Source organism: Chiloscyllium punctatum, chromosome 8 (genome assembly GCF_047496795.1).
Source record: "Chiloscyllium punctatum isolate Juve2018m chromosome 8, sChiPun1.3, whole genome shotgun sequence".
Taxonomy (NCBI): Eukaryota; Metazoa; Chordata; class Chondrichthyes; order Orectolobiformes; family Hemiscylliidae; genus Chiloscyllium; species Chiloscyllium punctatum.
In genome coordinates, this window is record NC_092746.1 from 119,891,153 (window position 1) to 119,905,812 (window position 14,660).

Below are 14,660 nucleotides of genomic sequence, written 5' to 3' on the forward strand. Positions count from 1 at the left end.
CAAGGAATTTAAACGCCCTCATTCCTGATGAAGGGCTTTTGCCCAAAACGTCGATTTTCCTGCTCCTCGGATGCTGCCTGACCTGCTGTGCTTTTCCAGCACCACTCTAATCTTGACTCTAATCTCCAGCGTCTGCAGTCCTCACTTTTGCCAAGGAATTTAATGGTCAGGCACAGGTATTTGCATTCGTGACTGAGTCCTGTTTCTTGTACCTGTTGCAGCGCTATCCTCCCCTTCCATTGTCACGTTCTGTCCAAACAAATCCATGGCTCCAGGTGAGACCCAGCACCATCCAACCCCTTTGGAATGCTTGTTGTTATCCTCAGGAAGACGTCGTGCTACTGGTTTGATGTGGAGGGACAATCTGTTGAAAGCAAAGCTCAGAAGCAAATGTGTCAGAGGAAGTGGTGGAGGCTGGTACAATTGCAACATTTAAGAGGCATTTGGATGGGTATAGGAATAGGAAGGGTTTGGAGGGATTTGGGCCGGGTGCTGGCAGGTGGGACTAGATTGGGTTGGGATATCTGGTCGACATGGACGGGTTGGACCAAAGGGTCTGTTTCCGTGCTGTACACCTCTATGACTCTATGACTCTATGACTCAAGCAACTCAGAATCACCAAGAGCCACTCTTTGCATTTTGCTTCATGACGATCGAAACCTTTCCCAGTTTGGCTAAGCCCTCATCCAGACGATGCACTTTGAGTTCAGCTGCTTCATGTGGCTGTGTGTGATCCACACAGATTCTGTTGGACCTGTCAGATTTTCCCTCTTTGAGTACCAGCTGGTTGGCCCTGTCACACGTGAAGTGACCTCTTCCTCCAGCATTGAGTCTGTTTCCTTCCTTATCTTTGGCAAGAGCTCTTCTGGCTCTAACCAGACACGCTAGTCTTCATTTCGGGAAAGAGTGTGATGTGGCTCTTTGTTTCCAGCCTCTCAGTCTTGACTGTTGTCTCTGAGGAGTTTCATCTAAACTTTTCAGCTTTTTGTTTGCACTATCTGTAAACAAGCTAGGCGTGAATACAAGCTGCTGTGCTTCAGAGTGAAAAACTCTGCTTTATCCATCACGTGAAAGGTTTCGGTGAGTTTTCTCTCTCTGTACTGAAGGGTTGCATTTGGAACACAGGAACAGGGGGAGGCCATTCAGCCCCTCAAGCCTGTTCCACCATTCACTGAGCTCATGGCTGATCAGTATCCTAACCCCATATACCTGTATTTCTCTTAACGCCTTTCTGTTCGAAATGTTACCCATTGTAGACATAAAACTAACAACTGATCCAGCATCCACTGCCATTTGTGGAAGTGTGTTCCAAACCTCTCCCACCCTTTGTTTATAGAAATGCTTCCGAACGTCTCTCTGAATGGTCTGGTCCTAATTCTCAGGCTATGCCCCAATTCCAGAATCCCCAACCAGTTTATATTTATCAACTCTGTCTTTTCCTGTTAATATTTGGAATACGTCTAAATTCTGGAGAGAACAGGCCTAATTTGTGTAACCGCTCCTCATAACTTAACCCCTGAAGTTCTGGCATCACTCTTGTAAAGCTACATTGTAGTCCCTCAAAGGCCCAGATCTCCCTCACAGTACTGGATTAGAGTGGCGCTGGAAAAGCACAGCAGATCAGGCAGCATCCGAGGAGCAGGGAAATTGATGGTTTGGGCAAAAGCCCTTCAAGGGTTTGCATAACTGCAGCACAGCTTCTGCAGCCTTGTACTCCAGCCCTCTAGATATCAGGTTCTCCTACCACTTTGTGTTCAACATCTCCTGGTCCATAAGGCTTTTTGCATGATGGTGAGGTTATAGGGTGACTGAGGGATTGCTCTATGGTGAGTCAGCACGGACTCAATGGATCAAACGCAAGAACGCTATCTTCGAACAAACAAGAGAATTCTGAAGACACTCAGCAGGTCTGGCAGTCGTCTAGGCTCCCCAAACTTCATCAGTTTCCTCATTTCCCCTCCCCCCACCTTACCCCAGCTCCAACCTTCCAACTCAGCACCGTCCCCATGACCTGTCCGAGCTGCCTATCTTCCTTCCCACCTATCCACTCCACCCTCCTCTCTGACCTATCACCTTCATCCCCACCCCCATCCATCTATTGTATCTTTGCTACCTTCTCCCAGCCCCATGCCCTCCCCCCCCCCCCATTTATCTCTCCACCCTGGAGGCTCTCTGCCTTCATTCCTGATGAAGGGCTTTTGCCTGAAACGTCGATTTTCCTGCTCCTCGGATGCTGCCTGACCTGCTGTGCTTTTCCAGCACCACTCGAATCTAAGCTCCCCAAACCATGTCCATCATCTCGGAGGAGAAAATGGGAACTGCAGATGCTGGAGATCAGAGTTGAGAATGTGTTGCTGGGAAAGCCCAGCAGGTCAGGCAGCATCTGAGGAGCAGGAGAGTCGACGTTCCGACATAAGCCCAGAATGCGATTCTCCTGCTCCTCAGTTGCTGCCTGACCTGTTGTGCTTTCCCAGCACCACACTCTCGACCCTGTCTATCATCTCCAGGGCACAAGTCAGGAGTGTGATGGAATGCTCCCCACTTGCCTGGATGGGGGCAGCTCCAACAACACTCAAGAAGCTTGACACCATCCAGGACAAAGCAGCTCCCACTTGATTGGCACCACACCCACAAACATCCACTCCCTCCCCCACCAACACTCAGTAACAGCAGTGTGTACTATCTACAAGATGCACTGCAGAAATTCACCAAAGATCCTCAGACAGCACCTTCCAAACCCACGACGACTTCCATCTGGAAGGACAGGGCAGCAGATACATGGGAACACCACCCCCTGCAAGTTCCCCCCCGAAGCCTCTCACCATCCTGACCTGGAAATATATTGCCCTTCCTTCACTGGCGCTGGGTTAAAATCCTGGAATTCCCTCCCTAAGGGCATTGTGGGTCAACCCACAGCAGGTAATAAATGCTGAGCCCAGTATGCAGACACTTATATCCCACAAGTCAATGGAACAAAAGGTCAAGAGAGACGCAGAGTTAGCCTTTTGACTTTTCTTCAAAACTATCCTTGAGTTTCCTGGCCAATCAATCACCATGAAACACAGATTACTTGGTCAGCGTTGCATTGTTTCCCTTCAGGAGTTCGCTGGGGTGTAAAGCTGTTCCTACTTTTCTTACACTGCAACAGTATTCACGTTTCAAAATGTGGGCTGGAAAGTGCTTTGGGATGGCCAGTGGGTCAACATTTCCCACTTGCATTCCTTGCCTGTTGTTTTTGTGTGTGGCACACATTAGTGGCATTTCGTAATCATTCTGAGAAGTCACATTATCATGCTTCTGATGCTTGTTGCTAAGGTTTAGAATATGTTTATATAACCAAAAGTCCATTTTAAACAGTTATTTGGAGACTGTCAATATTAACTCAATCAGTGCTTAACACTAATTAGTTCTTTCAGGAAAATGCCCATGACTTTGTGATCTATTTATGGCTCTGGTCTGCTGCTTTCCAAAATCAATGGGACCCTTACCCTGACCCCTTCCCTCCACCCTTCCTTAAACCTTTAAATATAGGGGTTGGGACATCATGTTGAGGTTGTACTGGACATCGGTGAGGCCTCTTCTGGAATACTGTGTCCATTCCTGGTCACCCTGTTATAAAAAGGATATTGTTAAATTGGAGAGGGGTCAGCTGCCTCAAGCCACCAGAAATATATTTCCCCCCCTGCCCCCATCAGCGTTCCAAAAAGACCATTCCCTCCGTGACACCCTCATCAGGTCCATTCCCCCCACCAGCCCACACCCCACTCCTGGTACTTTTCCCTACCACCGCGGGAAGTGTAAAACCTCCGCCCACAGCACTCTCCTCACCTCTGCCCAAAGCCCCAAGGGGTCCTTCCTCATCAATCAGAAATTTACCTGTACCTCTGCCAATGTCATCTCCTGCATCCGTTGCACCTGGTATGGTCCCCTCTACATCGGGGAGACAGGATGCCTTCTTGCAAATCGTTTCAGAGAACATCTCTGGAACACTCACACTCACCAACCCCACCGCCCCGTGGCTGAACACTTCAGCACCCCCTCCCACTCTGTCAAGGACATGCAGGTCCTGGGCATCCTCCACCGCAAACCATTACCACCTGAGGCCTGGAGGAGGAACACCTCATATTCAGCTTTGGGACCCTGCACCACACGGAATAGATGTACATTTCAACAGCTTCCCCATTTCCCCTCCCCCCACATTATCCCAGTTTCAAGCCTCCAACTCGGCACCGCCCTCCTGACCTGTCCATCATCCGCCCCCTCTGACCTACCACCTTCTCTCCATGGTCTAAAGATGCGCAGGTTAGGGTGAATTGGCAATGGGAAATTGTCCATAGTGTCCAGGTATGTGTAAGTTAGTCAGGGAAAATGTAGAGGAATAGGTCTGGGTGGGATACTCTTCGAAGGGTTAGTGTGGACTTATTGGGCCAAAATGGCCTGTTCCCGCACTGTAGGGATTCTATGATTTACCAGGATGTTGTGGGAATGGAGAGTTTGCGTTATAAGGATAGGCTGGGATCTTTATCACTGATGTGTAGGAGGTTTGAGGAGAGGAGGTTTGACCTTATTTATAAGACTATGGCGGGTATACATAAGTTGAATGGCAGGTGCCTTGGGTGGGGGGAGTTCAAGACTAGGGGGCATATTTTTAAGGTGAGAGGATAAAGATTTAAAAAGGACATGAGGGGTAACTTTTTTTCACAGAGAATGGTTCGTGTGTGGGATGAGCTGCCAGAGAAAGTTGTGGATGGGAGTTCAGTTACATTGCTTAAAAGATAAGTCCATGAATAGGAAAGGTTTGGAGGGCTATAGGCCAAACACAGCAGGTGGGACTTGTTCAGTTTGCAAACATGGTCGGTATGGACTGGTTGGATCGAGGGATGTTTCTGTGCTGTGTGACTCGATGAGTGTATGATTCTATGACTCCCAATTTGGCTATCACGGCCTGAATACAGAGGAGAACAAATTCAGAACAGGAGTAGACCATTCAGTCCCTCAAGCCTGTTCTCTGCCATTCAATAAGAGCATGGCTGGTCTGACTGTGTCACCAGCTCCATTGCCTTGTTTAATACTGATAGCCTCCAACTTCCTGTCAGCCAAGATCCTGCCTTAAAAATGAACTCCACCCCTCCACCCCCTCCCACCACCCTCGGGGGGACAAGGGTTCATCGACCCACAATCCCCTGCAAGGTTGAAAGAAGTCAGCTAATTTCCATCTACAATAGGAGGCTTCTCGTTTTGAAACTGTGTTGCTTGCTTCTAGCCTCTCTCACAAGGGGAAGTATTAACTAACGCCCCTCAGGATCTGACATGCTTCAATAAGGTCACGCTTCTAAACTCCACACCTGCAGGCCTGCTATCTTTGGTGGCTCAGTGGATAGCACTACTGCCTCACAGTGCTAGGGATGCAGGTTCGATTCCTGCCTCGGGCGACTGACTGTGTGGAGTTTGCAAATTCTCCTCGCGTCTGCGTTGGTTTGCTCCAATTGCCTCCCACAGTCCAAAGATGTGTAGGTTAGGGTGAATTGGCCAAGCTATATTGCCCAAAGTGTTCAGGGATGTGTAGGTTAGATGCATTAGCCAGGGGAAATGTAGAGTAATAGGGTGGGGGAATGGGTCTGGGTGGGATACTCTTTGGAGGGTCAGTGTGGGCTTGTTAGGCTGAATGGGATACTGTAGGGATTCTATTCTATTCTCTATCCTTTCTTCAAAAGATACTTCCTTCACCCCAAGTATCAATGGAGTAAATCTTCTCAGGAATGCCCACCCCACCACACACACACACACTTGCTCATTTAAATAAGGAGACACAGAACTCCAGACATAGCCTCACCAATGCTCTACACAGCTGTAGGAGGACAGTGAGCTCAGTTGGTTGGTTTGCAATGCAGGCTGGTACCCAACAACACGGGGCTTCATTCCTGCCAGGAGGTCACCATGAGGGTCTCAGATTCTCAGCCTTGCCCCCCCCCCCCCCCCCCCCCCCCACCTCTCCATGAAGTGTGGTAGCCCTCAGGTTAAACCATCTCCGGTGCTCTCTTCCTGAGAACAATCCTCCTGTTCTACAGTGCAGTAAAATACCCTCGCGGATTATGTTTCAGACTAAACACCATATCATTCATCTTCCTAAGTGTCAGGATCACAAGTAGATTTGTAATGTTTGGAAAGACTTAGTTTATACTACACAAGCAGATTGCAATAGGGGAACATAATAGGATAGAACTGGGGCCACAGAATCACAGAACTGTTATGGCACAGAGGGGACCATTCGGCCCATCATACCTCCATTGGTTCTAATATCTGGTGCCAATCTCTGGTCTTTTTCCATGTTCCTGCACACTGTTTCTATCCATGTACACAACAACCTCCATTATCCGAATGACACAGGCTGGGAGTATTTTGTTCGGATAATCTGAAATTCGGATAATCGAATGCTGGACAATTAGGGTTCCTCTGTAATTATACACTTCCCTCTCGAATGCCTCAACTGGACCTTCCTGCACCACATTTCCAGTCAGTACATTCCAGACTATAATCAGAAATAGCTAGAGAAACTCAGCAGGTTTGGCTGAGAGGGAAACAGAGTTAACATTTTGGGTCCCGTGACCCTTCTTCAGAACTGATTGTAGCTCCGCAAAAATTGGTATATAAGTGAAAGAGTGGTTGAGGGAAGGGGAGGGGAAAGGAATCATAGAGTCATAGAGGTGTACAGCACGGAAACAGACCTTTCGGTCCATGCCGAACAGATATCCCAACTCAATCCAGTCCCACCTGCCAGCACCTGGCCCATATCCCCCCAAACCCTTCCTATTCATATACCCATCCAACTGCCTCTTAAATGTTGCAATTGTACCAGCCTCCACCACATCCTCTGGCGGCTCATTCCACACACATGTACCACTCTGTGTGTGAAAATGTTGCCCCTTAGGTCTCTTTTATATCTTTCCCCTCTCACCCTAAACCTATGCCCTCTAGTTCTGGACTCCCCGACCCCAGGGAAAAGACTTTGCCTACTTACCCTATCCATGCCCATCATAATTTGTAAACCTCTATAAGGTCACCCCTCAGCCTCTGACACTCCAGGGAGTCAATGATAAGTGGAAATGGAGCCCAGAGAGAGAGAGAGAGAGAAATAGTTGGGTAGACAAAGGTGTGGAACTGAGGACTGCAGATGCTGGAAATCAGAGTCAAGATTAGAGTGGCACTGGAAAAGCACAGCAGATCAGGCAGCATCCGAGGAACAGGAGGAGGAGGAGAAGAAGGGGGAGCAGGAGGAAGGGGTGGGGGGGAAGAGGAGGAGGGATATTGCCAGACAAAGGAGTGGGTAAAGATCAGCCTGGGAGAATCAGTAGCTGTTAACGGGGACCATTATTGGCTGACAATGGGTTATTCATGGTAGCAGCTCATGTGATGACAAGGCCTAGTATGTGGGGTGTTAGGGTAAGGACATGGGGGAGTTCGGTCCCTAAAAGTATTGAACTCGATATTGAGTCCTGAAGGCTGCAGGGTCCCCATGGGGAAACTGAGATGCTGTTCTTCCAGCTTGTGCTGAGAACAGTGGAACACTGCAGCAAGCCTGAGACAGAGATGTTTGGCCAGGGAACAAGGTGCATCGAAAGGTCAAGCAACAGGAAGCTCAGGATCTTTTACATGACAGAATGAGGGTGTTCTGCAAAATGGTCTGCTAGTCTACACTTTGTCTCCCCAGTGTAGAGGAGAGCGCAATGTGAGCAGCGAATGCAGTAGATCAGATTGTGGGAAGTGCAGGGTAAAGTGCTGCTTCACCTGGAAGGTGTGTTTGGGCACTTGGATACTGAGGGGGGGGGGAGGAGGAGGGAAATGGGCAGGTGATATACCTTTGGCGGTAGCAAGGGGAAGATGCCATGGGGTTGTGGGGGGGTGGGGTGTTGGGAGTGAAGGAAGAGTGGACCAGGGTGTCCCAGAGGGAGGGGGTGCCTGTGGAAGGCTGACAAAGGAAGGGGAGGGGAATATGTGTCTGGTGGTGGCATCTCACTGGAGGTGGCTGATGAGCCTCTGGTTGTGGACGGTGGTGGGATGGTAGGCCCTGGAATTCCATCCTCACACCTCATTGTCTCTCTACCTCACTCTCATCTCCGGAAACACTCCTTTGTTCGCACGCCACTTTAAATATTCCGGTTTCTTTTCGGACCAGGAACAGCCTCTCCGTAAATCCTCTGTCCGGCCCCCTGAATGTGTCAAGCCTATTTGGAGCGTTCTCTTTCTGTGTATGCTCATTCAGTCCTGGGAACCATCTGAGACTGAGTTCGGCAGAAGGGTGAAATGTTAACGTTGTGAGAAATATCCAGCAGAGATCACTCTGCGTGGACAATTTAAACAATTTGTGTTTGTTCTGCCTTGTCCCATAAATCTGACCGTCATTGAGAAATTTTGCCCTTTTTCCCTTGGATCTTCTTGTCAGACATCAACCAAGCGAACTTGCTTTGTGTCTGACAACATCAAAGAACATGCTACAATGACATTTCCATCTGAATTAACTCCACCGAGGCTGGTATCCCATCATCAAGGTACCCTTTATATTCACGTGCACTGTATGTGACACTGACCCAGCTCCCTCAGAGTCAGTACTTGGAATGAACCATCCCTCTGACACTCCTGTTTATATCTGTCAGCCAGGGCTCCCTGACTGGACCAGGTTGACAGGGAATCAATCAGGGAACTCAGTTTCTATGAGGTCCACCTGGCTGACCCCTCGTTACTATCACTACATCCCACCCCCTCGATTAGACTAGATTCCCCTACAGTGTGGAAGCAGACCCTTCGGCCCAACAAGTCCATACCGACCTTCCAAAGAGTAATCCACCCAGACCCATTTCCCTTTGACTAATGTACCTAACGCTATGGGCAATTTCCCATGGTCACTTCACCTGACCTGCACATCTTTGGACTGTGGGAGGAAACCGGAGCGCCCGGAGGAAACCCACGCAGACACGGGGAGAATGTGCAAACTCCACATAGACAGTTGCCCGAGGCTGGAATCGAACCTGGGTCCCTGGAGCTGTGAGGCAGCAGTGCTAACCACTGAGCCACCGTGCTGCCCATGTTGTTCTCCTGTAACTTCTCCTGGGTGTTTTCGTGCGGGCCCAGTTCCTCTAACACTGACTCAAGTGGTGTGGACCAGATTGTAGCCTGTCTCCTGCACCCGGAACGTCTCGTCTGAAACGCATCCTTTTCTTCAGGTGGTGGCAGTGTCGAGGCTGCATTAACCACCATGTCCATCCCATCCTCAGAGGTTTCTTCAATACGAGGAGAACCATTGGGTGGTGGTGTTCTCGGGGGTGGGAAGCTGTGGAGACATGTTGCCCCGTTTGCGAAGTTGCTGCTTTCGTACGGTCCGCGTGTTCGTTCAGGACTGTCACTGAACTTTGTACGTCACTGGACTTGACCTCGCGCTGACCTTGCCTCTTAGCCGTGGAGGGCCATTCCCGCAGTTCCCACCCCAAACCCCGTCCCCTGATGTAAACCGTCTCTCTGTCTTGGTGGAGTCTTGTGTCCGGCATTGGCGTTCCTGATGCCGTTTCGCCCTCCCCCTCGCCCTCAATCCGGGAAGATCAGGTTTAACCTGGTGCAGAGTCTTCTCCCCATCAGCAACCCGACTGGAGCTGTCCCTGTGGTTGCGTGAGGGGTTTCCTATAATCTAACAGGAACCGGGACGGTTTGATATCAAGTGAAGCTGTAGGCTCTGTACTTTTTTAGGAATGTGGCCTCATTCCTGATGAAGGGCTTTTGTCCGAAACGTCAATTTTCCTGCTCCCCGGATGCTGCCTGACCTGCTGTGCTTTTCCAGCACCACACTCATTTTGACTCTGATCTCCAGCATCTGCAGTACCCACTTCTGCCCTGTGCTTTGTTTTTAACCCTGCCATTAACATTTGGACTGCTCTTCCTGCCAGATCATTGGGCGATGGATGGTATGGAGCTGTCCTTGCATGCCAAATGCCAATCGACTTTCGGAAGTACTCGAATGCTGGTAAACAATGGCCCCTTGTCTGTGACCAACACCTCCAGGAGCCTGCGTCTCGGAAAAGATTCTTGCAGCTTCTCAGCCATCATCCCTAAGTTTGCTGGCTCCTCTGGGCACTGACCCATCAATGTGCTATGTTGGCATCCAATCCTGGCCACCCGACGGAATTCACAGCAATATGTTCATTTTGGAAACTCTGGATGACCCCGGTGGAGCTCAGCCAGAGTCTGGAGGCAATCTTTACACGGGACAGTCGCTCTTACACCCCATGGTAAGATGCCATCCTCTACGGTGAGCTGGTCTCACCGGGTTCAGAAATGTTTCCGTCCTGGTTGCGATGGAGCTTTTGCTACCCCTATCGCCACCAGACCGGATCTTTTTGTGCTCATAGTCTGATATTGTCAGCGGTGATTGAAAGGATGTCCAGGATGTTTAAACCCAGAACTGACTCTTGCAGAGGAGGCACCACCACTGGTGTATCTGCCAATGGGAGGCAGCTCAAGGTATCTACATTGGCAACTTGTCCTCCCAGATCGTGTCCCAACTTGTAATTGGTCTCACTCAGAATGAGAACCCACTGCTGAATTTGACCTGAAGCGATGAGCAGCTCAGTCTTGTCCCCTTTGCGTGCTCCTAGCAGGGGGTTGTGGTCCGTCGCTATTACAAAGTTACATCCGATAAAGGTACTGGCGGAACTTTTGCACACCAAAGATGACCGCCAAAACTTCCTTCCCTATCTGGGCACATCTTCATTCGGCATCAGCCAAAGTCAGCAAGCGTATTCTGTTGAGAGTGTGGCGCTGGAAAAGCACAGCAGGTCAGGCAGCAGGAGAGTTGACGTTTCGGGCAAAAGCCCTTCATCAGCGTATGCTGTTGGACGGTCCTTTCTATTGGACCATCCGTGAGCTAATACGACCCCAATGCCCCAATACCATAGCTGGAGGCATTGCATGTCAACACCACATCTCGCTTGGGATTGTAGTGTGCCAATACCTTAGACAACAATGGTTGCTCCTTCATTTACCTTAAGGCTACGTCTTGGCTATGAGACCATTTACAAGGCTGACCCTTTTTCAATGGCAAACGTAAGAATCCAGGACGGAGGCCCAGTTCTTTGTGAATTTTCCATAAAGACACACCAACCCATGGAAAGACCTAATCTCTGGTCGAGACAGGGGAGCCAAGGCACCTTTGATCGCCCTTACTTTATCTTCCAACGGGTGTTACCCAGTCTTGTCAACTCTGTAGCCACTTCGGGCACCTGGAACACATATTTTCCCCTCCCAAATCCCCCCATCTTGGAGAAGTATTTAAGCACAATGTCTAAGTTCTCTAAATGCTTTTTGTTGGTCTTATCTGTTATTAGCACATCCTCTAGATAAATAGTGACTTTGGGTAGACCTTGTAAAATGTTCTCCATCGTCGGCTGAAACATTGCACAGACTCAGAATACCCTACATGACAATCTCGTACATTGGTACAAATCCTCATGGGTATTGATTGGAGCAGACTTCTGGGGATCCTCATCTGACCACAATGACAGGTACACATGGCTCATCTCCAGCTTTGTGAAGGACAGCCCCCTGCCAGCTTTGCGTATAAATCCTCTGCGAGGGATTGGGTATTTATCCAGCTGTGAAAAGTAGCTTACTCTGTGTTTAAAACCCCCACAAAGGTGAGCCGACCTGTTGGCCTTCACAATCAACGTGACTGGTGCTGCCCATTCCCCAACCTGGACGGATTTGATCATTCCTTTGCTTTCCAATCTTTTGACCTCTGCCTCGATTTTTACCCAGAATGCAAATGGCAGTGGGCAGGCCTTGCGGAATCCATCAACATGCAAGGGGGCCTTGGCTCCTTCGGTCGTCCCCAGACCTTCCTGAAAATACTTTTTAGGTTTAATTAGGACTTAACTCAGCCAGCCATTTTCTAATCCAAAATTGTTGAGCCAATCAAAGGTTGGACGCAGGGGATTTGTTGCCGTTAGGTGGAGAGACCCGTGGGCACAGAATTAGAGGGGGTCAATTTAGAACAGAAATGAGGAGACATTTCTTCAGCCAGAGAGTGGCGGGCCTGTGGAATTCACTGCCACAGAATGCAGTGGAGACCAGGATAGAACATAGAACATAGAAAAGTGCAGCACAGAACAGGCCCTTCGGATGTTGTGCCGAGACTTAATCTTAATGTAAAACATAGTAACCTAACCTACGTACCCCTCTATTCACTGCTCTCCATGTGCATGTCCAGCAGTCGCTTAAATGTCCCCTAATGACTCTGCTTCCACCACCACCGCTGGCAACGCATTCCATACATTCACAACTCTCTGTGTAAAGAACCTTGCTCTGACGTCTCCTCTATACCTTCCTCCCGATATCTTCAAACTATGACCCCTCATGGCAGTCAATCCTACCCTGGGGAAAAGTCTCTGGCTATTGACTCTATCCATTCCTCTCATTACCTTGTATACCTTGATCAGGTCTCCTCTCTTCCTCCTTCTCTCCTGAGAGAAAAGTCGGACCTTATTCAACCTTTCTTCATAAGGCAAGTTCAGTCCAGGCAGCATCCTGGTAAACCTTCTTTGCAGCCTCTCCAAAGCCTCTGTATCTTTCCTATAGTAGGGCGACCAGAACTGAAAACAATATTCCAAGTGTGGTCTCACCAGGGACTTGTAGAGCTGCAGCAAAACCTCGCGGCTCTTAAACTCGATCCCCCTGTTCATGAAAGCCAAAACGTTGATAGGGTTTTTTCACAACCCTATCAACGTGGGTGGCAACTTTGAGGGATCTATGTAATTGCACACCCAGATCCCTCTGTTCCTCCACACTGCCAAGAATCCTGTCTTTAATTCTATATTCAGCATTCAAGTTCAACCTTCCAAAATGCATCACTTCACATTTATTGAGGTTGAACTCCATCTGCCAATTCTCAGCCCAGCACTGGATCCTATGTCGCGTTGCAGTCTGCAGTAGCCCTCTATACTATCGATGACACCTCCAACCTTTGTGTCATCGGCAAGTTTACTAACCCACCCCTCAACCTCCTCATCCAAGTCATTTATAAAAACTACAAAGAGCAGAGGCCCAAGAACAGAGCCCTGTGGGACACCACTCAACGCTGATCTCCAGGCAGAATACTTTCCATCTACAACGACTCTCTGCCTTCTGTCAGCCAACCAATTCTGAATCCAGATAGCCAAATCTCCCTGTATCCCATACTTCCTGACTTTATGAATGAGCCTACCATGGGGAACCTTATCAAATGCCTTGCTGAAGTCCATATACACCACATCCACTGCTTGACCTTCATTGACCTGTTTTGACACCTCCTCAAAGAACTCAATAAGATTTGTGAGGCATGACCTGCCCCTCACAAAGCCATGCTGACTGCCTTTAATCACGCTATGCTTTGCCAGATAGTCATAAATCCTATCCCTCAGAATTCTTTCCAAAACTTTGCTGACCACAGACGTGAGACTGACTGGTCTGTAATTGCCAGGGATTTCCCTATTACCCTTCTTGAAAAGAGGAACAACATTCGCCTCCTTCCAATCCTCCGGTATGACTCCTGTGGAGGATGAGGTAACAATGATCTTCACCAGTGGCTGAGCAACCTCCTTTCTCACTTCCCGGAGCAGCCTCGGATAAATCTGGTCTGGCCCTGGGGACTTGTCAATCTTAATGTTTTCCAAAATTTCTAGCACATCAACTTCATCAATCTTGATCTGGTCAAGACTGTATCCCAGCTCCTCAAAGTTCTCATTCACAACAAGTTCCCTTTCCTTGGTGAAAACCGAAGCCAAAAACTCATTTAGAGCTTCCCCTATCTGCTCAGACTCCACACACAAGTTCCCTCCACTATCCCCGATCGGCCCTACCTTCTCCCTGATCATTCTCTTATTCCTCACATATGAGTAAAATGCTGTGGGGTTCTCCCTAATCCTTCCCCCCAAGCCTTTATCGTGCTCCCTCCTGGCTCTCCTCAGTCCATTTCTGAGCTCCTTTCTAGCAAGCCTGTAATCCTCTAAAGCTGTGCTAGATCCTTGCTACCTCCACCTTACGTAAGCTGCCTTCTTCCTTTTGACGAGAAGTTCCTCTGTTCTCGTCATCCAAGGTTCCTTAATCTTACCCCTTCTTACCTGTCTCAGAGAAACCAACTTGTGCATCACTCTCAACAACTGCTCCTTAAACAGTCTCCACATGTCTGCTGTGCCCTTTCTGTGGAACAATTGCTCCCAGTCTGTACTTCCCAACTCCTGTCTGATTGTGTCATAATTTGCTTTTCCCCAATTAAATATCTTCCCTCGATAATTGCTCCTTTCTCTCTCCAAGGCTATGCTAAATGTGAGGCAGTTGTGATCACTGTCACCAAAGTGCTCTCCCACCGTGAGATCTGACACCTGTCCTGGCTCGTTGCCAAGTACCAAATCCAAAATGGCCTCTCCCTTCGTCAGTCTGATATTAAACGTCTTCAAGGCTGAGATTGATAAATTCTTGATCTTGCAAGGAATTAAGGGCTACGGGGAGAGCATGGGTAAGAGGAGTTGAAGTACCCATCAGCCATGATTAAATGGTGGAGTGGACTTGGTGGACCCAATGGTTTAACTTCCGCTCCTATGTCTTATGGTCTTCTGGTTTTAAGTTGAATCTTTCTCAGCTAA